This window comes from Heloderma suspectum, chromosome 9 (assembly GCF_057233095.1).
Source record: "Heloderma suspectum isolate Gila_16-S chromosome 9, 16-S_ref, whole genome shotgun sequence".
Lineage (NCBI taxonomy): Eukaryota > Metazoa > Chordata > Lepidosauria > Squamata > Helodermatidae > Heloderma > Heloderma suspectum.
The window spans coordinates 36,388,787-36,412,817 of NC_139466.1; the positions used below are offsets into that span (position 1 = coordinate 36,388,787).

A 24,031-nucleotide genomic window follows, 5' to 3' on the forward strand; every position below is an offset into this window, starting at 1 on the left:
CTCCTCAAACAAGCCATGCTGCCCGAGTTCAGATGACACAACAAGCTGTACCTGGGCAGGTGATTAACGTCCAGGTGCAAATAGCGCCTGGCATATGCCACAGCATAAACAAACCATCATGGCTAGTTTAAGTCACGGTGATCATGCAAACCAGGTCTTTCTCTCCTCACAGTTGAGCGGTAGCTCTAGAAGGTGCAATTTTTTTTTAAGCTTTCCTGAAGACCTACAAATAAGGGTCCTGATAAACCCCTGATGGAAGCTTATACTAGAGGTCCAGGCCCACTACCACAAAGTCCCTCTCCCTTGTACTCATCAACTTAACTGCCCTTGATGGCAAGCAAGGAAGGATCTCTGTTGATGACCTCAGAGCGCAGGCAGGCTGGTATGGGTGAAGATGGTCCATCAAATAACTTGGGCCCAAACTATTTAAGGGTTTAATGGATTGTGAGCTCTGTTCAAGTTTGTCACCGACAAATTCCTGGGCCCAGAATTATTTAATTCTAACTGTATGCCTTTTTGCACTATGCTCCAGTCAGTGCATCTTGGCATTCTAATAAAAAACCCCAAAGTTAGTTTCCACAGGTCTGAAGTCTGCCCACTCTGGATACAGAGTAGTTATTCTAGATTAATTAGTAACTCTTCTGTGCATTTTAGGATTAAAATGATTTTAGGATTAAAAGGATAATGATATTTACCTATTGCAAATGAATTTGCTAAAAATAAAAAAAAACTAGACCCCAGGGCCAACCTCTATTTGCAAAGTCAAAGACAACTCTACATAATCGTAGGGCACTCATCATGATAACAGAAGCCAAATGAGGTTATCAGGTCTAAGTGTTTGCTCCAATTTGACCAAAAACATAAGAGAGAATGAAGTAGTCTGCATTTTTAAGATCTCTGCAGCTATTGACGGTCTGTGAGAACTTTGGCTTCAGTTGGCTGAAGTGACTCCAGGCTAGTGGAGTGGCTAAGCTGCTGAAATGTTAAGAGATGCCAGGGACGGCCCAAAACGTTTTGCTACCTGTGGGGAGCAGCAAATGCCCCCCCCCCACCCCAAGCCAAGGAACATAGTAACCAAAGCCAGGCAAGTTATTTTGGCACATGAAACAGAAAATCCTACAAGCGCCTCTCCCCAACCCTGGAAGTAAAAATACAAGAACACCTTTCATAACACCTGAAATCTGCTGCCTCTGGCAGCCACCTCACTCTGCCTTATGCTAGGGCTGCCCCTGCAAAATGTTTATGAATATTCCAGCTGCTCAGAAATCTCAAAAGAAAAACAAGGCTATTGGCAAACAAGGTGTCAGGACAGATGAACAGATGTGCTGTTGGGGAGAAAGTGTGCAACAGGGAAGCACTACTGCACTTTGGTCACCTCTTAAACTGTGCATGCATGTTTTGTCTCCATGAGAGTGGTATGTGTGAATAGTGTATGTATATATGAACACTGTGTGGGAGTAATGTAAATTGTGTGTGTAGATATTTATTTATTTATTGCATTTATATCCCACCTTTTTTCCTCTTGCAAGGAACCCAAGGCGGCTTACATGATCCCCCTTCTCTCCATTTTATCCTCACAACAACCCTGTGAAGTAGGTGGGACAATGATGGATAGATATATGGTGTGTGTGTGTGTGTGTGTGTGTGTGTGTGGTGTACGTGCAAGAGAGAGAGAGAGAGAGAGAGAGAATGAATATGGGGGAAGTGAGAAAGTATGCAGAGGAAAATGGACACAGAGACAGTACTACATGTGAATGTACACAGGTCTCCACTTGTAAATATTATTATTATTATTATTATTATTATTATTATTATTATTAATTATATTTCTATACTGCCCCATAGCTGAAGCTCTCTGGGCGGTTTACAAAGATTAAAAATTTTAAAATACAAGATGCAAAATTTAAAAACATAAAAAACACACAGGCAGTATTCACAAAGGCAACATATCTAAATAACTGAATAGCCACCACCGTGGTCTGATGCATGGTAATTCCATTTCAGTTTTCCCAATGGATTTTCTCCACCCTTTCAGTTCATTTTATCAACTCAAGAACTTATTCATCAGAATTCCAGCTGTCTAGACCATGGAGTTCATTCAGTGTTCAAAAGGCCAACAATAATATTTCTGCTTTTGAACAACTACGTAGAATGTGGGTACAGAATTTAAGTGTGGGTACAGAATTTAAATGTGGGTACAGAATTTCTTAGTTGGTTAAAACTGCAGTCATCTCTGCTCTTAAAAGTATTTTTCCGTACAGCACAATTAGACTTTGGTGTTTTGTTACAGACTTGAGAGAAGATAATTTGATATGTATTGCTACTCTTTTCTAGTACGCAAATACCTACGATATAATCTAAAATAGGTCATGGACACTAAGAGAATGGAAAAGCCCTCATGTTACAGTTTCATTAATTTTTAAATGGCCCTCATGGAATAAGCAGAGGGCGAGATTACATTTTCCAAAATTGCTTTCCTTTTAAAGATAACATTAATGTAAAAGAAGTACCAAAGATTACAATATTCATTCAGAGGTACTTCTTATTCACTTGATTTTAATGAGACAGAAGACAGTAATACTAGCCCACTACGTTTTAATATACACTGTGTAATTAAAAGGTGCCTTGTTCAAAGTTGTACATGTTTATTCTGAAATGTTTTCCAAGAAACAGTTACATCCACTACAAAACTCTATGTAATTAAAAGGGTTTGTGTTTAAAGCTGTATAAGTTTATTGTGAAACATTTTCCCAGTAACAGTTATATCCACCACAAAGCGTTTGTAAAGTTAGCAAGCACTGGCTAAAAAAATAAAGGTCTGGAATTTATAGGCATTATTCTATTTGCACACAGTTCTGGGTAGCATTTTAAAAAAAAATATTACAGAATACGATCAGAAGACGTAAAGGCACTAAAACATTACTGAAGAGATGGCTGCGCAACCAAGTCAAGTTATACATATGCAAACAAATACCAGCTACTCACTGAGTGAAGTTTTCCAAGTCTGTGTTGCAAGTCTGTGTACGCATTAGATAACTTATAAGGCAAAAAGCACACGCCTACTTTTCAGGCTTATTACAACTTCTGGGAAAATGATTCAGAGTTGTCAGGGTGACAATGATGTTTCTGTAAGGTCAAACTGAGTTAACCTTTGCACTACTTAAGTCTTAAGGGAAAATGGTCATTCTGCCTGCACATTTTGGTTAAGCATTTTTCTACCTTAAGACAAAGTTTTTAATGAGGTTTTAAGCACTACAGATACCTGAGTATTTGGGGGGTGGAGGACATGTATCATGGCTGACCCTTGGCTTGACACTCCTTTTGGCTCCCCTGCGTATGATCAGCAAAGAATTTGAGAAATATTACAGTGTACTATAGGTGAAGACTGAACTTTGTCTCCTTCTCTGTCTGTTGTCTTTTAGGTGGAAGGCTAAGACATTTTTATTCTGGCAGGCTTTTAGTATATTTTAATCTTACTAGCTATGGTCCTATTTTTAGATGTTTTAATTCTGACTTTTAATGCTTTCTGGTTTTAATTGTATTGAGATATTATTGCTGTCCGCTACCCTGAGGACCCTTCTTAGGACCAAAAGGTATATAAAAATGTTTCTATAAATAAAATAAAAACCAGCAAATCAGTACTGCCTCCAAAGAACTACCTCATTAAAAAGGCTGAGGTGGAACAAAGAAACTCAAGTTTTTATATCTATTTCACATGAACTTTAACCTGAAAGTTTCCAGGTTCACAGTAAGTGGCCCAAAAGCCGCAAATTGGCAAGAGACGATATAGCGAGTTCATTATTCTATGAAGTTCTATGAAATTCTATAGAAATTCATATTCTATGAAATATTCCCAGATACGAAATTTTGTTAAAGTTCCAGAGACTGAAATAACAGCTATTATTTGAAACAAAATGCTTACTGTCTCATGTGCAAAACCACATTAGATATGGATAATCTAAGCTGTCATGTTTAAGTTAGTAATTTTCAAATGATACTGAATTACCTGCAAAGCATTCATTTAAATGGGTATATTTAGATACTTGTGAAGAAAAGCAGTATCACAACACTATAAATATGTAATATACTTGTAGTCAGATGCTATGCATGTTTACTCAGAAGTAAGCATCACCGAGGTCAACAGGGCTTATTCCCAATTTGGACAGCAAGGCTGAAATCCTAAACTCACTAGTAGATATGTCAGTATGACTCAGGTGAGGAATACCGGAAGCTGCTGTCCTATACCGAGTCAGACCCTTGGTCCATCTAGCCCGGTATTGTTGACACTCATGGCTGCAGCTCTCCAGGGTTTCAGGTAGGAATGTTTCCAGCCTTATCTGGAGATGCCAGGGATTGAACCTGGGACCTTCTGTGTACAAAGCATATACTCTACCACAGATTACAACAGGTAATGTGTATAAAGCGGGGGTAGTTCCTGCCTGCACCCCCTTGCCCCCCAGTGACTTCTCTTCCATGGGGGCTTAGTTCACATTTCCGAGCTAGTTGGGGGAAAAAGCAGATGGAGAGAGGAGATTGGAGAAGAAGAGCATGGGAATGGGGGTGGAATTCAGCACCACCTCCTGCCCTTTCTTCACATGAAGTCTCACCCTCTTGCTTTATATCTATTTGGCACCAACCTTTGTTCTAAAAACATGGATCTGCTGCCATCATATCTAGTTAGGGCATACAGGTAAAGGGTCTAAGTACAACAATTCAGTTAATGTAGATTCTCTGTTGAAAGTTTTCATTAAATCAACAGCCAAAACAATTATTTGTACAACTTAAGTACAGGGCATGAAGTATTTTTAAAGAAGTCCTTATATTAAGCTTCCGCGCTTGTTAACATGTACAAATGCGGTCAAGAGTCTAACGGCAACTTGGAGTGATTCTCTTTTAAGAAACGTAATCTATTTTGATCTGAATTTATACAGATTGTTGATATGTTGCCCTGCCCAGGATATGTTATACTTTCCACAAATGCCTTCCACAAACAGAACATTCTACTCATAATAGAGACCTCTGAGCTATATTCAGTCATAAGCTACTTTGCCAGCAACAGAATTAGATCTGAACTTTCTGGGCACAAAGTAGTACAGTGGGGGGATCTTGGAAAATTTACTACTTGAAAACAGTATTGTAAAAGCCACCTTCCTTCACTGTTAAAAACAATGTATAGGGAAAAATATTCTTTTGTGCTATGCTATAATCACGTTGAAATCAGTATGACACTGGATAAAATCAGTATGACACTCTAACACTCTCCTACTTAATTCAGATTCTCTCAACTGGATGTTACAATAGGCTTAGTATTTCTCTCACCAAGGTAGGATCTACGCTGGAGCTCCTTTGGTTTCTGAGGCACTACAGCACCTGTATTTTTGTCAAATACAATTGCTGCTCTGTGGGCATACCTTAAGACAGCACAGTATCCACTTTGTTATAATACAATTAACTGCCACATACAGATACATAATATTGTAATAGTGAGAGAAGGATTCTAAAAGGTCATGTGAGTTTTATAATTTTTATCCTTACGCATAACAGCACAAAAGACTTGCTTCCCTTTGTTCATCTCGCAATTGTTGATGAAGCTTTAGGTGCTTTAGCAACTGTTGTACCATAGATACATTTATTCATATCTGCATTAGGGTCACAGTCTTATACATTTCACAAAGGCATTTACTATTATGTTCATCTAAGGTCCGCAACTCCCACCTCTCTGCTCACCATGGTAAGTGTTCCATTGCTCACTACCAAGTGTGATGAGCCCTAACCTTCCTCCCAACTGTGGAGCTGGGGAGGGGGCAGGGAAATTCCCCACAGTTGCACTGCATTTCAGAGAGGCTCGAATGCTCAGCATGACTGCATAAACTATCTCCCACTTCACTGGTCAAGGGAGACTGCCTCCCAAAATTCACATTACAGTCAGGGACATAGTGCGAGATCAGCTATCAGACTCTGCCATTTGCGTATGGGCAGAGTACAGGCAGTCACACATGTTACTTGGCTAGTAAGGCCAGTTAAAATTTGTAGACCTGGATAACCACTGAAACTCACATCAGTATTTTTCCCTATTATAATATTGTTGTAAACAAAACCCATGACTTGATTGATTATACATCCTTTTATAATGTTTCCAGTGCTTTTGACAGTTGTAAATTGTTTCTCTCATTTATTATCGGTTTCTCTTCAGGTAACAAGCTAGATATCATCTATTTCCATTTAAAAATGTGTATAATAATTTAACAGTTGCTTCAGCTGCTGGAGGTGAGATATGGAAGCATGTAATCTGATGGCCAATAATCAACATTTATATACTGATTTCTGTGCCAGTTCTGCCCAAAAGAGTTCCAATTTTACATATGGTCCCTATTGGTAATAGCAAGTTTTAATCTATTCTTTGTTTCATAGGAGCAATTTAAGCAATGGGAAAAACTGCTGGAGTAAATTGGCCTTGCTCCATACCAGTTATCAGATTTTAATGTTGAATAAAGTAACATGAAAAGAATTTGGCATATTCCCTTCCCTTCAGGATCCTCTGTGATATGTTCATGTCAGGAATGCTCACATTTTTACCTTTAGGAGCTGCCATAAAGGTAGACGTACAAACTATTACTAATGAATTCCACAATGATTGCATGTAGGATTCCAATGGACTCCTTGTACGGTGTTTCTTATGTCTTAGTGTTAACTTGACAGAAATAATAAAAATGTATTCTGTTGGCAATGCCCCACCCGCAAAACAGAGTTTTTTCCTATACTTTTGAACTTATTTACATTCTAGCCTTTTCATAGACACATCAAATTGCTAGTCGCCTGCGGACAGGCTGCAATCCTGTCCTACAGATCAGTTGGGTCAACAATCTCCTTCACATCCCTGCTGGCTACCAGTTTGTTACCTTGATTTATAAGGAGAAGGAAGGCTGCCAAAAGGCCCACAAATTCAGTTTGCCCTGCTAGATGCTGGAGTTGTCTCATAGGTGTGATGATGAATACAAAGACATAACACAATTCCTCTAATAATTATACACCTTGGTTAAATTAGGCGATTGAATTCTCCTTAGACGTATTCAACCCTCCCCCAGCAACAGCTTTAACAAGGTGTATGTAAAACAGGAAAAGTTTTCCAGCTAGCTTAAAATGTTCTAGGTTGGCAGTATGTTCTGATCCTTTCCTTATCTTAACTCCCTGTTCTTGGCACAAAATATATTCCTTGTACTAGACAACTGAAGCACAGTTTATATATGATGCTCTCATTTATGTGAGTGGGCTGCTTAAGAACAAGACACAATTCTATAACCTAGTTCTATAGCTTAGATAACACTGTCCCTGTAGCTGGCTAAATGGGGTGTAGCCCTCTGGCTGGCTATTGGTTCACCCTCCCTGAACCTTCTCCCCGCTTAGTGCTAAAGGACTTGGGTTCAAAATAAACCACAACATTTTGTAACCATTTCTATTTTAAAAATAACTATTACTGTGAAATACCCAAGATAATAGGAGAGAAAACAAATAGGAGGGGAAAAACACATAATCATATATCAACGATATCATTTGAAATGATAATGTTGCAAAATCATTAGCACTGGCAAAAAAATAGAGCAATATGCAGATTTCCTACAGAAAGGCATGCTACTGTTCACATTTTAATATTCTGTATTTTAAGTTACAGAACATTAGAAAGCAGCATTCACCGTACTTGTAATGTACTTCCTGTAGGAAAAAGCACACTATCAGTGATGTCCTATAATAAACTTTCTGAATAAGGAAGTGAGCAAGCAAATTACTAAGAACATATAAACACAGCTGTAGACTATGTAATAGCTGATGACCAAGTAACCACATTACATGGGATATGTTAAAAGAAAGTTTCCATCAACAGAAAGATTCTAAATCACCACTCAATACAATTACATCAACATTCTTTTTTCACATTAATTGACCTACAGCAAAATGAGGAGCTTTCACTAATTTTCGACTTATTTTCTTCTAGTAACAATATAGTTATATATACTTGGTAACTTATTGACATTAGTCTGAGATATTAAATAAAGAATCTAAGAAATACACAACCATTACCTTATTTACCCTTTACATGTTAAAACAATTCTAGTAAATTGTGCACATTTCTTTTAAAAACTGTGTCCAGGATCCAAAGTAGGGATGCCAGAGAAGTCCACAACGGAACCAAATGAGTTTGGATTTTGATGAATCTGACAGGCAGATTCCACAGTGGATCAGCTTTTCTCCTGTTGGGCAGATTCTACTGACTTGCAGAACGTTTTTCTAACTTTCCCAATTCTGTGCAAATTTCATCCTTGAAAAATATGCAATTTAAAAAAAACTGCCAAAACTGTGCATTTCCTGATAGGCACATTTGGGGGAGATTTGCACATTTTGGGGGAATTTTTTTTTTTTTTTGCATGTGCACATTTGCGCAAATTCGGGGAACTGGAAAAAAAAAATCCGATTCCATCAATGGGCAGACTGTGGAAGAAATGGCACCTGACAATCTGCAAAACACAGACAAAATGGATTTTACACAATCCATACATCCCTAATCCAAACTGTGAAATTAGTTCTGTGAACTCAAAAGGGCTTTAGAGTTGCTTGTTTCAAGCAGTAATCCCACCATAGCATATAGCAAACTGTTTTGAAATGGAAGGGAATTTAAAACTGCCTGTTATAGAACACAGGAGTCAGCTGTTTTTGTTTCTTTTTAAAGTCAGCACTGGGCTAGCATAAGCCTCTTTTGCTCTTTAGATGGAAGCAGAAATCTTCTATTTTTGCATTTGTTTGGCTTTTGAAACACAACAATGTAATTAAGACAATATTGTTAGATTATACATCAGCATTACCGTAGGAGCCATAAACTTACCAGGATTATCTCCATTTACATGGAACTGCATTTGAACCCATGGAATCACACAAAGATAAACATAAAGCCAAAGGTTGTGGCATTAGTGTTAATAGACAGACTGACCATAAGAACTAAACTAGACATTACATATAAATATGCATAACTCGCTTGACTGTCCTTGCCAAAGACCCCCCGCCACACACACAAAACTGCTCCTAAATGACCCCAAGCTGCTACCTCCGGTATTTATATATTGTTAGCCTTTACTCTCCCCCGCCCCCAAAATGATTTCTAAAAACTATGTATTAAGAACACTTTTATAGAAAGACTAGATATGTAAAATGTCTGGAAATGATGAAGCCATGGAGGAAAATGTTTTTTTTTTTAATCCTCTCTGTAAGATTCCAAGCATGGTTATCTCTTTCATTCCTTATTAAAATGATGGATGTAAAGTATAGTTTACTGATAGACATTTATGCTCAGTTTCCCAAAATGTGAGTAGAGTCACCATTGTGCGTTCTTGTCAGTAAATGTGCATTCTTGACAGTTTGGGTTTTGTTCTATAGAATCCTGTTTGTCTGATACTGTAGCAGTAATGTAATGTAATTCTAATCTATTCAGACAACACTTACAAATTTACTGAGTGAGTTTACTTAAAAATTTTTTTAAAAATATAATAACTTTATGAGCAAACTAAGTTATACAAAAAATAACTTTGGGAATAGAAAGGCTGCTTTATGTTCCTAAAGCAGCCCTCCCCAACCTGGTGCCCTTCAGATGTTTAGGACTACAGTGCCCAGCATTCCCGACCATTGGACATGCTGTCTGAGACTGATGGGAGCTGAAGTCCAAAATATCTGGAGAGCAGCAGGTTGGGGAAGGCTGCCTTAAAGCAAGAAAGTGACTTTAGATCTGTAAGGAAAGCTAAAAAAAAAAAAAGTATTGCTTATTTTTCATGTTTTCCCAAAATTTGTTTTTTTCTGACCCCCCCCCCCGAAAAAACTGTTCCCCCCCATGATCTCAAAATTTCTGGAAATTTTGCACCTCTATCCCCACTCACTCAACCTCCACAGGTTGAACAATGTCTGAGGGCAGGGCCACAGCCCCTAACATGATTTGGTTCCTGGCTGACGCATCAGATGGCTGGCAAGTCACTGATTCCCCCACTGGGGGACGCTGGCACGCAGTGAAGTCGCCTTGACTGAGTTGCCAGCTGGACTTCTTATGTTTCAATGTTGTTTTACTCTGATTTTATTAATATATTTTGATTTTACTTATAAGCTGCCTTGGAAGGATTAGCATCCTTAAAAGCAAGATGTATATAATTATCAGGAGTGACCAAATGTTGTGCCTTAATCTCAAAACATAAACTAGTTAATTTTGCAACTATACACACAAACATCTTTTCATCTAGGTGCTAGATGCCATTGTTTTCCAAGGGTATCTGGAGTGTAACAAACGTAATATTGTTTTCTGGCAGTGGTTGGCACTTGTGGTGGTTTCAGTTGTACCTATCAGGCAGGTTCCAGAAAGTGGCACTGAGGGAAGACTGCTTAGTCCAACGAACATGGATGCAAATAACCACTCTCCTCCCTGCCTGGAGGCAAGAAAGAATTGCCCTGATGTGAGCAGATGCAGAATCAAGTCTTTTAAGAAACAAAAAGAAGCACATGCTCACGACAGAGCTGTGGAAGTTTCCTAGATGTTAGTTGATAAGGCTTATTGTTGTGCTAAAACATCTTAAAACATAAACATGGATGTATAGTCTTTATCTATACAACTTATTTACCCATCTAATATGCACTTGGAGTGTCTGAGATCTTGAGAGTTTGGGGGACACTGCCTGGTCTCTGCAGCAGTCATGCTTAAACAACGCGCAGGGTTAGCGCTCAGTTTTTAAGGGCTGGGCTTTAACTCTGACCATGCAGACTTCGTGACTTCAACATCATTGGCCTTTTCTCCCTCCTCTCTACCTTCTCCAACCTGCTTTTTGTAACATCTTGCTTGATGAAGACATCTCAAAAGCTTACACATGTGTTGTGACCCTGAGTTAGCGTAATACCTTTAGTTAGGCCAATACAGATTTTGGATTTTTTCTTATGGCCAAACATGGCTATCTTTGCTTTTCATACATGACTTAGGCTGCAATCCTACACACACTTACCTTGGAGTAAATCCCACTGAGCCCAATGGGACACATGTCTTCTGAGCAAACATGTGCACTCTATGCAAGACTGCATTTGAAAACTGCCTGGAAGCTTCAGCTGCTTCTGCATGCAGCGACTAGGTTGCTAAGAAACAACTCTGTTACCAAGGAACTGTGTTACCCAAGTCATGAAGAAGCTGCACTGGTTACCAGTTTGTTTCTGGGCAGAATTCAAAGTGCTGGTATTAATCTTTAATTTAAGCCCTACATGACCTGCGCATCTGAAGGAAAGCCTTTTCCCATATATCCATCCCTATGATTTAAGATCATCCAAGAAGTATCTGTAACAGGGACTGCCACCACTGGAGGTATGATGGATGGCCACAAGGGCTACAACTATCTCTATAGTGTTGCAAGACTTTTGGAACTAGCTGCCCAGAAATGTTAATCTTGTCAGTTCACTGCCATGTTTCAGGAGGATGGTAAAGACCGTTTGCTTCAGGAAGGCCTTTTCCTCCTGAATGGAAATTAAAAGTAAAGCTTTAAACAGTTTGGGATCAGGATGTTTGAAAAGACTACATACACCCATATGAACCTGCCTGGGTCATATTGAGATCAGCCACAGAACTTCTCCTTGCAGGACTGCCATCATGCTCTATTAGATCGGCAGTCTCAAGAGACAGGGCCTTTTCACTGATGGCCCAATATCTGAGGAACTCCCTTCCATGGGAGTACATTTGGTTCATTCCCCATTTGCTTTTAAGCAGGTCTTAAAGACCTTTTTATTCCAATCTCGCTTTGGTTGAAGATGGTGGGCTGGATTTTAAATTGTTTCTGTTCTGTTTTAAATTGCAATACAAAATAGTTTGTTCTTGCCATTAAGCAGGCCTAATCTGTATAATCCTATTCATCACCATCATGACAGGAGTCATTTGCCAGCCAACAGAAGCAGATATATCCTATATCTCCACACATACAGACCTGAAAAACTGAGGTATGAGTATCCTCTACTGGCCGGATTCCATTTAGAAAACTGGAAACAGAATGGTTATTATTTGCGTTGTTTCTTCCATTGTCCCCAATACATACCATTTAAAAAAGCATTTATTTGGTTATGCAAACTACCTCTATTCCCACTGAAGGCTGTGCAAAGTCCCAAGAGAAACAAGGAATAGTATTCAAAGCTTTTTTTTTTTTCATCCTTTTAAAGCTAGGCTTCTGGATTAGCTAGCATTTTACTGCCTTATACAGTAAGTTAGACATATTTAATAAAATGACTGTCTCCTAATTCAATAGGAAAAAAACCCATCTTTTAAACCCTCTAACTTTCATATCAATGTATTTATTGAAATAGTATAGCTCTTAGATGGTTAAATACCAAATTCTCATATTTATTGAAATAGTATAGCTCTTAGATGGTTAAATACCAAATTCTCCTATTTATTGAAATAGTATAGCTCTTAGATGGTTAAATACCAAATTCTCCTATTTATTGAAATAGTATAGCTCTTAGATGGTTAAATACCAAATTCTCAGTCTCTGTAAGCATCAATAATGGGATGCAAGAGTCAAGTAAATCTAAGACGAAAACAAAACATGATTGTTCCTTTAAAAAAACACACACAAGCATTATCAGGTTCTCTTAGAGTTAGTTATCACCTAGTTTAGAGTGCCTGCAATCTTTGTGCCAACCTGGGTAAGACAACACAGCACATTAAGGGAAACTGAAGTGTGGTTGTCCTTAGAGGATAGTAAATGAGCACTGCCCATTAAATGAGAGTATTCTGTCAGCACAAGGGAGTTGCATCACTTTATCTCAGGGGTGGGCAACTTGTATGGCCTTAAGAGTCCCACAAGATGTTGGGCGGGTGGCTGGGGGCCACACATGTGCATGTATGCATGCACACACAGACCGCTAGTCAACCCCCCCCCCCCAGTGATCTTACTCATCCACAATGATCTTGCTCTTCCAACAGCAGCAGCAACAGGCAACTCTATGCATAGAGATCTGTGAGAGCGCAGACCAGAACATCTCTCACAGGATGGAGATTCTGGAAAGAAGGAGTTGTGGGGATGGGGGGAGAAGGTAAAAGAGCAATTTTGGTGGTTTGGCAAGGGAGGAGAAGAGGAAGAAAGAAGGCAACCCCCAAAAACGAGAGGAGCATCTCTGCGGTTATGCTTGGGGGGGTGGAGAATGAGAAGAGGAGAGCAGCCACTTTATATCTCAGCCGTGATTTAGGCAGCAGGAGGTACACATAGTGGGCTGCACAACTGGACTTCATGAGCCATATGCAGCCCACAGGCTACGCGCTGTGCACCCCAAGCCCATCTAAGGCAGCTTTAGGAAAGTCTTGTAAGAATATTCTTTGCTGGCCACCCCATTCAGTTCTTCTATTCTCCAGTTCAGCCTGGAACTTGTGCAGTCCAGGCATGCCCAGAAACACCTTATATGAATCCTAAGGGCCTTACTTCCTCCCTCCCTCCCTGCCCCCACCCCCATCAATAAGACTCCATAGCTGCTTCTGGTGCCTTACTAGACTTTTTTGCTTATTCAATGTCCCAACACCACCTGCTAGGTCTGGGCTATCCTCCTCACATGTCTATTTTATTCTAGTTCATGTTACGAAACAAACTCTAGTTGTATTTGATGGACAAATCTATGCATGACATTACATTTCACGTCCATTATTGTAATGTCCAAAAAGTCAAAATATTGGGGCAGAGTGGGGAGATTTTGATTGCACAGTCCTTTTTTTACCCCGTAAGTGTGGCTATAATAGGACTGAACAGACCTTCTCTACTTTTGAATCAGTTGCCTCCAAGTTTCATTTTGTTCTGTTCAGTTACTTCAAGTGATACAAAATATTTGTTTCTTGATGATGACGTTCCAAAAGATAATAATTCTCTTGAAAGTTAAAAGAGCATACCAGTTTTTGAACTGTGTAGAAAGCAAAGCCATAATCTTATTTAGCAGAATTCTGCAAGAATTTTATCTTACACCCAAAGATAAAATCTTGAAATTGTGCAGCTGCTAGTCAGCTAAAGGTTAGAATAAACTCAGAGTAGAATCAAAGAAAAGTGATCAGCACTTCCACTAAAAAAAGAGAAGATATTCAGAGTATCAATGTTCTTTGCTTTTTATCATAGTTTAATAATGTGGTGGAATTAATGCAAGTACTGAAACACCTGATCAACATCCAGGTTTTGAGAAGTCTTAAAAAAGGTACTGCTAACACAAAATAGGTATTTAATAACAACCATTGCATAAGCCCAGAAGCCAAACAGTAATTCAACATAACAAATATACCCAACATACAAAATAAATATTCTCATTATACCAGGAAAAATATCCCCAAAGAGGAGATGTTCTCTGCAGATTCAAAATCAGTTATAAAAGTAAAGATATAAAGCTCATAAGAACTTTATAAGCATATTTGCTTCATAAGCAGCAAATAGAGGCATCCCTTTGAAACTGATGTTCGAGCAGGATACTCAACTGTATACACCTTCTTGCATCATGGGCAGAGCAATCATGCCATAGGAAAGATACACGGCTGCTGCACTGGAAAGTTTGGGCTAGCAAAATGGGTATGCCAGCAAAGTGTTGCAGCAGCGTATCTCCAATAGTGCTTTAACTTTCCCCTCAATTATTTCAGGTCAAATACTTGTGGAAGATTGGGACAAAAATTAACACAGGGTACTATTTTTTTTAGTTTATGTTGTTTACTAAATACAATTAAGAGAATAACTGTAAGGCCCTGTTCGTACATAACGACGGCATCTGACAACAATTTGTGAGGACATGCGCTGCACATGAGCTGCTTCTGGTTTCCAGCAAAAACCTACAGATTGTTTTTGTGATGTTTGAACCCAGGCACTTGGGATAGTTTGTGGGTTAAACAACCCCAAATTAATCCAAGAACAAAGGTTACCTCCTCCCCCCCATCCCCACAAAACTTCTCTTCTTTCTAGAATCTCCATCCTGTGAGAGATGTTCTGGTCTGCACTCTCCCAAGTACTGCAGGAGGATGCTCTGAGACCCTCCTGGCACCATAGAGCTGCCTGCTGCTGCTGTTGGATGAGGAAGATCATTGTGGATGAGTAAGATCGCTAGGGCTGGGGTGGGAGGTGCACCAGCCATTGCCAATTTTGATTAACAACCTAGGAATGCCCTGTGCCTGGGTTGTTTTGTGATATCTGAATCCAGAAACTCAGGGTTGTATAGTGGTTAAACAACCCAAAGTTAACCCAACAACAAATGATGGGCAACAAACACAAACTTCTCAGAGTTTCTGGGTTTGGAAGTCATGAAACAACCCAGGAACAGGGCAGTCCTGGGTTATTAACTGAAACTTGAAATTGCTCATGTACTCTGCTTGTCCCTGGCAATTCCTGGGTTACACAACCCAGGAATTGCCACCATGATGTACAAACCAGGTCCACCTGTGAATGCTTTCCCAGAAACACTTCACATAGGAACTCAAAAGGCAACCACCCTTCTTTGAGCAATCATATACCGAATACCCACCTGCTCTTTAAGAGTCTTAACTAAAATGGTTATGTTCAGAATACAAGTCTGACAAAGCCTCTGCCCTTTCATACTTTCAGTCTCTAGAACTATGAATGGTTAGGATTCAAAACAAAATTAGAACAATGCGAGCAGGGAGTTTGGGGTATTTGCATGGTTCATATTAGTAGGATCAGCACGCCTCTTAGAAAAGCAGAAGAAGGACTAATTACTCACCCCTAACCATTCTAGGAAGCAGAATGTCTATACTGTTACAAAATAGTTATGGTTACTAAAAAAAAAAAAAAAAAAGACAGAAGCAGATCAGCCATTTAAATACAAGAGCATGTTGAAACTATTGTTAATCTAGTACCCTTGTAGGAACTGACTCCTACACTGAAATGTTCTTTCCATAAAAAGCCAGCCAAACTGGAAACAAAATCCTGAGACTAAACAAACAACTAAATATGCAATGGAAAATTACACAAATATTTCAACTATTCAGTGCATGGCTTAAAAATATTAAATATTATATCCTGCATGTTCTCCTACAAGAGTCCAATTTACACATTACCCAGCTCGACTGATATCAAATATCAATATTTTATTTAAATATTCAACAGAATGTATGTTCTGATCCCAAATACATTTACACTATATACTTATACCTTGAAGTAAATCACATTGAACACAGTGGGGCATACTTCTGAGTAAACATGCATGGGATTGCACAGTTACGCATCTTAGGGTACAGTCCTATGGGCTGTGCACTGGGTAATTGTAAGCCCCCAAACATGGAGGCTTACAAGTATTCTATACAGAGAGGGAGGCGCCTTGTGCCTCCAGCTCTACATTTTAGCTAGGCAGGCAATTTTGCCTGTCTAGCAGTGGCTTCAGGGAGGGGGAAGGAAGGAGGCTGGGGTGGCAACAGGAAAAGGTGCAAGCCAGCCACCCCAGCCTCTTCCCCTCCCTGCCCCCAGGAATGCTTCCTTTCCCCCATCTCCGCACTCTGTTTACGGTGTTGGCTACGAGGGGGAGGGGAGAGTGGTTTCCTGGCTCTGAGCTAATCCAAAAAATTCTAGGTCCCCCAGACACATTGCTCCCTTACCCAGACTGCTATTCTACAATAGTAGGATTCACCTTTGTAGTAAACAGTCTTTTAGTTAAACCGTTTTTTAAAGATTTGGGCAGATACCATTGAGAGGTCAATATAATAGACCCCTTTATATAAGTTTCTGATATCACTGAGAGTGTTCTCATCAATCAGGCATGAAAAGAACAGCATCAGAGCTATCACCAAGCCATATTCAGCCATTCTTCACCCAGCCTAAATCAGCTAGCCTAACCGAAGTCAGTATATAGCCTAATTTGGCTTTTTGACTGACCGTTCAGCAAGGATGCAAAAGATGTATAGATTGCACAAAACTTGATATGTTTACCAGTACATACATTTACAAAGTATGCATATCTGAAAAACCAAGTTCCCAAATACAGTTTACCACAGCAGTTGTTTTATTTGCTCTTCTAATCCAAAACCAAAAAACAAACAAAAACTTTGACCAGAGGCAGATATTTGATAATTTAACTCGGGAGATTCAATTCACTTACTGAAATCCAAGGAAGAAAAATCCTTTAATCTGCAATCCTATACCCATTTACCTGGGAGCAAGCTCCAATGAAATCAACAGAACTTACTTTGGAGAACTGCACTATCACCTTATCTATTTCTCCATTTATCCAAGCCAAACCACCTCTCCCCCCACCCCTAATATTTTATATGACAGGAAATGAAAAGCCGAACTGGCTATATTTGTTGCCTACAACAAATAAAACTAAAGTAGTATTACGTACATATGTCTGTAACACTAACAAATGACAAAGTCAACTAATTATTATCTGCAATCATCCCTATATGTTAGGACATGGCAAATTTTCTTGTCCTTACACTAAACTGCCCATTTGGGAGAATGCTTCTTTAAAACACAAAATGACAAGACAGAACTAGTGGGCAGGTAACAAAAATAATTTTTAAAATGTTCTTCAGTAATGTGAGACACACACCAAAAATCATGCAACAATTTAGTGCCATGCTGTGCTGAGATAATTGCTCTGTATCTACATATAGGCAAATTGCTGTCGCATCAATAACTACTTTTGTGAGATACCATGCACATACTAAATAGATTGCTTACTTTTTATCAGATCAAGAAAAGCCACATGCACCAATAGGCTTCTAAGGAAACATAAAATGCAGCTGATTATTTATTACCTCAAGAGAAAGAGAACACTTGTTCATTTTGCTTTAGTGTCCACTCTTATCATAATGGACAAGATGAAATATGCAACCTTGGATGCTAAGCCGTGATTCACATTTTTCTGGTCTCTCTCTCTCTCTCCCTCCCTCCCTCTTTTTTTTTCTTTTTGCTGCTTACATCAGCATCAGGCCACATCCGGAGCCCAGCCTCCTGAGCTGCGTCTAGGAAGGGGGCGTGAGAAGGAGGAGATTGTGCTGCTGAGCACTAAGTTCCAGAGGGAGCCATCTGGCCTGAATCCAGAAAGATGCTACTGATTCAAGGCAAGAATCACAAAGAACCACTTACTTCTCATTCAGTCACTGGGAGGGAGATGCTCCAGCTGGACAAAGGCCAGAACCAGCTCCCAGAGAAGGGCTTGTAATCTCAAATATAACTATTTAAGGCACATCACAGACAACAAATATAGTCTCCCTGCCTCAAAAAGAACAAAATCTTAAACACCTGGTAGTGCAATTGGTTGCTACAATTAACAAACCAAAGGGCGGGGGGAGAAATAAGAAAGACTTAAGAATTATAGCAGGGATGGTAATGGTGAGGAACTTTACATGCCACCTGCTTTGGATCATTCATCAAGCACCTGAGGCACAAGTGAAGGCAAAATGCCAAATGCTTTCCAGGTCAAAGTCTATTTCCCACAGTACTACAGTCCATACCATATACAAAACATTTGTTGTAGAATTAAGCCTGTTCTGTAAATGTCCTTCACGCTGACAAGAAAGCTCTTCCTGGATAATGTGCCGCCACATATATTCACCCCACTACTGCAGCACCCCATTACTGCTAAGAAGGATATCTAGAACACCTTGAAACAAGCTGCATCACATCTAGAAATCTGAGCCACCAATCCAGATGGGCAGGCATACACTTCCTCAACATGTGGCACGCAATCCCCATCACAGCTTCATTACCTATGGTTATGGGTGCTTTTTTTCTCCACTGCAAGCTCTGTGCTTCTTTTCAATGGCCTGGTTTGCACCTAACGACAACCCATGGGTTGTCGGGGCCACGCAGGAGTGAGTGCACTGCCTCCCACTTGCCGCTTCCACTTTACATCTGGTTTCTCAAACAATCCAGGAAAGCTCCGAACCTGGAACTCTGGGTTGTCAAGGGACAAACAACCCAGAGTTTGATCTTATAGTTTGTTGTTGAGCCAAAACTCTGGATTGTTTGTCCCTCAACAATCCAGAGTTCCAGGTTTGGACGTCACATCAAACAACCCAGGAAGGGACACTGTGAAGATAGAGAAGTTCCAAGCAGGCAGGAGACAGTGCGCTTGCTTGTTCCTGCATGGCCCTCGCAACCCATGAATTGCTGTTACATGCAAACCAATATTGTTCACATGAATTTCATCTCACACGGCTACCTTGTAATTTTGCGGTACTTCTTCAGAACTATTCACCCAAGTCTCTCCTCCTGCCTTTCCCATTCCTCTCCTACCCTTCCGATTTTTGTCCTTATTCAGTTCTTTAAATCTTTAGGTATTTTTTGCTTTCCATTCTGTCCCACTCCTCTGTTTCTGTACCTCCCTTTTTCCTAACATTGCTGTTCAACTTTTTTTTTTCTATGAGTCCATAAATGTACACCTTTATAGTTATCATTATCATGATAGCCAATTTCCAAGAAATGGATGTCCACTCATGTAGTTTCTCAATGGAAAAGGTCTACCATGAAATAATTTCTCACATAAGTTGTTGAATAGCCTGGGACCCATTTTGCTGACCAGGACAGGGAGAATTAGACTTTTCCATACTAGCTAAATTGTGAATATATCCCATATTAGTTTTTCCTCTTCAAATCCATAGTAAAACATGCATAGACTGGCTTTATTCATAAAATACCTTCCAGTACAATCCAATGCATATCTACATGGAAGCAAGCTCTACTCTTTTCAACAGGACTTACTCTCAAGTAAGCGTATATATGATAGCAGCATATACACACTTACTTGGGAATAATAGACTTGCATATAGTTGTGCTGTCAGTCTCCTTACCAAATATGTAGCCTAAGGTGACATATGACATGCAACACCAATAAAACCAACAAAGGCTAACTAAAGAAATACAAAAGGAGCAGTAAATCACAAGTACAGAATCTACCTTCTGGACACTTAAATACGGCACACTGTTGACTGAATTACATACACTGCTGAAAACAAAAACCTATGACAACTCTTCTAGCGCCACACACACACCTGCCCTTCCAGATGTAACACAAACAGGTAAGCCCATCCCTCAGTTGGTGTACTTGGCTCCTCTCCCTGGCAAGACATCATTTCAGCTGCCCACCTGCAAAATGCAGGGTCCCACTATATATTTTAGGACTGCAGTGCTTAAGCAATTAATTGGCTGCATTAATTAAGGCTGCAATCCTAAACACACTTACATGGGACTAAGCTCCACTGAGCACAGTGGATTTATTTCTGAGTGAACAGTGTGGTGTCCCACCCGTCCCACTGCCAAGTATCTGCAATGGGACCCATGCTTTTTAACATGTTCATAGATGTTCTGGAGTTAGGGGTAAGCAGTGAGGTGGCCAGGTTTGCAAGGAGGTCAAATCAGTCAATCCTAAAGGAAATCAACCCTGAGTGCTCATTGGAAGGGCAGATACTGAAGCTGACGCTCAAATATTTTGGCCACCTAATGCGAAGAGAAAACTCTCTGGAAAAGACCCTGATGCTGGGAAAGACTGAAGGCAAAAGGAGAAGGGGACGGCAGAGGATGAGATGGCTAGATAGCATCACCGATGCAATGAATATGAACTTGAGCACGCTCCGGGAGAGTGCGCAGGACAGGAAGGCCTGGCGTGCTATGGTCCATGGGGTCACGAAGAGTCGGACACGACTTAACAACAAAGCTGTTCAATGTAAGCAAGCGTAAAGTTGCTTGGGGCCCCAAAACAATTCCTAACTTCATGTACGCAGTTATGGAATCGGAGCTGGTAGTGACGGACCAAGAAAGGGATGTTGGGGATGTGGAGGATAGCTTCACAAAAATGTTGGCCAAGTATGCAGCTGCTGTGAAAAAGGCAAAGGAGTTCATTAGGAAAGAACTGCAAATAAAACTGCCAATATCCGAATGCCTTTATACAAATCCATGATGTGGTCCCACTTCAAGTACTGTGTACAGCTCTGGTCACTACACCTCTAAAAGGATATTGTAGAGCTGGAAAAGCTGCAGAAAGGGGGAACCAAAATGATCAAAGGGCTGGAGCAAGTCCCCTGAGGAAAGCTTACAACACTTGGGGCTCTTTAGCTTTTAAAAAAACACAAGAAAGGGGGAACATAAGTAGTGTGCCCCTTTTTACCAGCTTCTGAGGAACACAAGAGGGAGGGTGCTATTGCACTCATGTCCTACTTGCATGCTTCCCATAGGCATCTGGTTGGAAATTGTGGGAACAGAATGTTGTACTAGATAGGCCTTTAGTCTGATCCAGCATGGCTCTTCTTATATTCTTATGAGTAAACATGCATAGGATTGTACTGCACAAATGTTTCAAATGACTAAAAAGGTGCTCCTGGCAGATTTTTAAAAATATATTAGTACTGAAAACACAACACTATATTAGAAGAATAACTGAGAATCTTGTGGCACCTTAAATATCAACACATATATTTTGACCTAAGCTTTTGTGGACTAACTAGAGTTCATGAAAACTTTATGCCATAATAGATCTGGCAGTCTTTTAAGGTACCAGAAGACTGTTTTTTCTGCTGCGACAGATAACTTCCAGAGGGGTAGGTAATCTTAAAAGAAGCATTATATCCTGCACAGGGGAGAACAGAATGCCTCTTCTGAGATGACGCTTGTTGCGTGTTAATGAGAGGGAATGCATCATCTAAAAAAAGAGCGCACAGATTGCTTTTTCCTCATATGCAATTACATTCACATTTATAGAGCAATTCTACTGAAGAGGAGATTCCACAGGGGAACAAGTGCCACATCCAAAGTTCTGTTGGATCACTGTGGCTCGAGTGAGAGGTGGGGGCAGCTCTTTCTTCTTCTTTTCTCCCACTCCCACTGTCCAAAATGGGAGGGGATTAACTAACCAGCTCGAGGACTGGTATACTCAGGGTGGGTTTGGGGGCATGTCAGAACAAAGGGGCTTAGGAACCAGCAGATCCGCAGTCTCCCCTGAAACGCCCCAACTGGGCCCCCAGTGCCAGCAGTATAGTGATGGCAGCAGAGCTTTCTGCCACTCTACTGGGATGATCTCTGCCAGTAGACCTGCCAGCGGACCTCTCTCCTCCATTAAAGCATTACTTCTGCCACATCCTCAGCTGCTGCCCCAGGGAGCATAGGCTCACCCCCTGTATCAGCCAAAATGAAGACCTATAATTGACTAAGGGCGCAATCCTATCAGGATAGGCGGAAGCCTCCGAACTCAGAGGTGACTGTCTATCTAATGCAGGGCAGGAGCAGCGTGGAGGGGATCTTCCCCTCTGTGCTTCAGCTGCCCGGCATTTGCAGCTAGACAGCCGATTTCGGCTGTCTAGCAGCGGGAGGTTGGGGGTGTGTGTGCCAGACAACACATAGCAAGCGTCAGAAAGGCATGTCCACCCTGCCCCCGGGAACACCCTGCTTTCGCTGCTCCACACTCCTCTTACGAGCATGGAACCATTCCACACTGCCTACAAGGCAGTGCGGGAGGGGGTAGAAGTCAGTTCCCTGAGAACAGACCTAACAGCGCGGGCTCTGAAGTCGGTTCCCAGGAACCAACCTATCCTATGGCCATCTAGCACCTGCCTTGCAGTCAAAGGATTGTGCCCTAAAGTAATAGGATTGCGCCCTATAATCCTATGCATGTTGACTAAAGGTGCTGGCTGGGGTATGCTGGGAGTTGTAGAACTTTTTAATGTCTAAACATGCATGGGATAAACATGCACCCTAAAGCAACTTTCTTCAACCTGGCACCTTCCAGACGCGTTGGATTACAACTCCCATCATCCCCAGGCAGCTAGAGCACATCCGGTTGGAGAAGCCTGGTGATTAAAGTTTCTTTAATCATGGCAGGTGAAGGGCGGGGGCAGCCCATCTCTCCCCATATGGAGAAAGTGCATAATAGAGCTGCCCCCCGGTCAAAGCAACATTGATTTATTACGCGCATGAGTTTTAGCCGACTTAATTCATCTGTGAAAAAATTTAATACCAAATTAATACCAAATACCAAAGCATGCAATTTAACACCCGACAGCAGCCCTGCGCGCGCACACTTATTATCGGGCTGTCACTTAATTAACCACATAGCCATTCGCTGATGAATCGATTCGTTTTCCAGATCAGGAAAAGGGAGGTTGGGGACTTTTCCTAACAAGAGATGGGGGAGGCTGTATGAAGCTCACAGGTCAAGCAGGTAGCTCCTGACGGGGAGGAAAGCGTGCCAACGGGTGCAGCTTGAAAGAAGGGGTGGGGGGGTGCCATAAAATCCGACGTAAGCTCTACTCAGAGTAGACGCACCGGAATGAATGGGGCCTCAGTTAGTCCAGGCTAACTTAAGTCCCATCTGTTCCAAACGGCCCGCCCTAAGCGGAGCTTATGTGGGATTTTATCCTCCGTTCCCTACCTCCAAACGCCTGGAAAGTGGGGGGCGGGGAGCATGGGGGGGGGAGAAGGGCCCACCTGCCCCGTCTCCGCCCCCTCCGGCGCAGCCGACGGGGATGCACCGGCGAGGAGGCGGATCTGCCCTTCCCAACGAGCCGCCCTCCGCCAACGCGGGGAGGGGGCCCCGTCTGGCTCGCTCGCGCGCCCCCTCCCCGCCTTGTTATCCCCGCGCCCCGCAGGAGGTGGGGAGGAGCTCAGGACGCCACACAGACACCCGAGGCGGGAAGCGAGCTCTCCCCCTCCTGGAAGGGCTCTGCCGAGGCTCACCGTGTGGGGGCGCGGAGCCTCTTCCGGGCGGCGGCGGCGGCGGCGGCGGCGGCGGCGGCGACGGGGGAAGCAGCAACCGACCGCTCCGCCGCCCGCCTCACGCTGTTTAAAATGGCCGCGCCGGAGCGGGGAGCGGGAAGCCGCTGAGGCCGGCAGAGAGGGGGAGGGGAGGAGGGCGGGGCGCCCACCCGGCTGGGCCAATCCCCTGCGCGCTCTGCTGATTGACGCGGACGGCAGCCTCGCGCGAAGGACGGCTCGCGACGCGGCGGCGGGTGGCCGCGGAGAGGCGGCGGCGGGGATGGCGGCGCTGAGGAGGCCGGAGCAGGCGAGGGCGGCGAGGC

The 24,031-nt window shown here is 41.7% G+C and overlaps 1 protein-coding gene across 4 annotated transcripts in view; it reads right to left on the reverse strand.

The window, feature by feature from the left end:
- Window positions 1-23,817, reverse strand: part of ACSL4 (acyl-CoA synthetase long chain family member 4) — a 48,219-nt gene extending 24,402 nt beyond the window's left edge. For 3 of the 4 annotated variants that reach the window (XM_084814135.1, XM_084814132.1, XM_084814133.1), the window contains exon 1: window positions 23,691-23,817. The gene's annotated coding sequence lies outside the window, so the exon portion shown is untranslated. Of the gene's footprint in view, window positions 1-2,985; window positions 3,009-23,690 lie in introns of those variants that run through there. The other variant, XM_084814136.1, reaches the window with a different exon arrangement.
- Window positions 23,818-24,031: the final 214 nt, after the last annotated feature.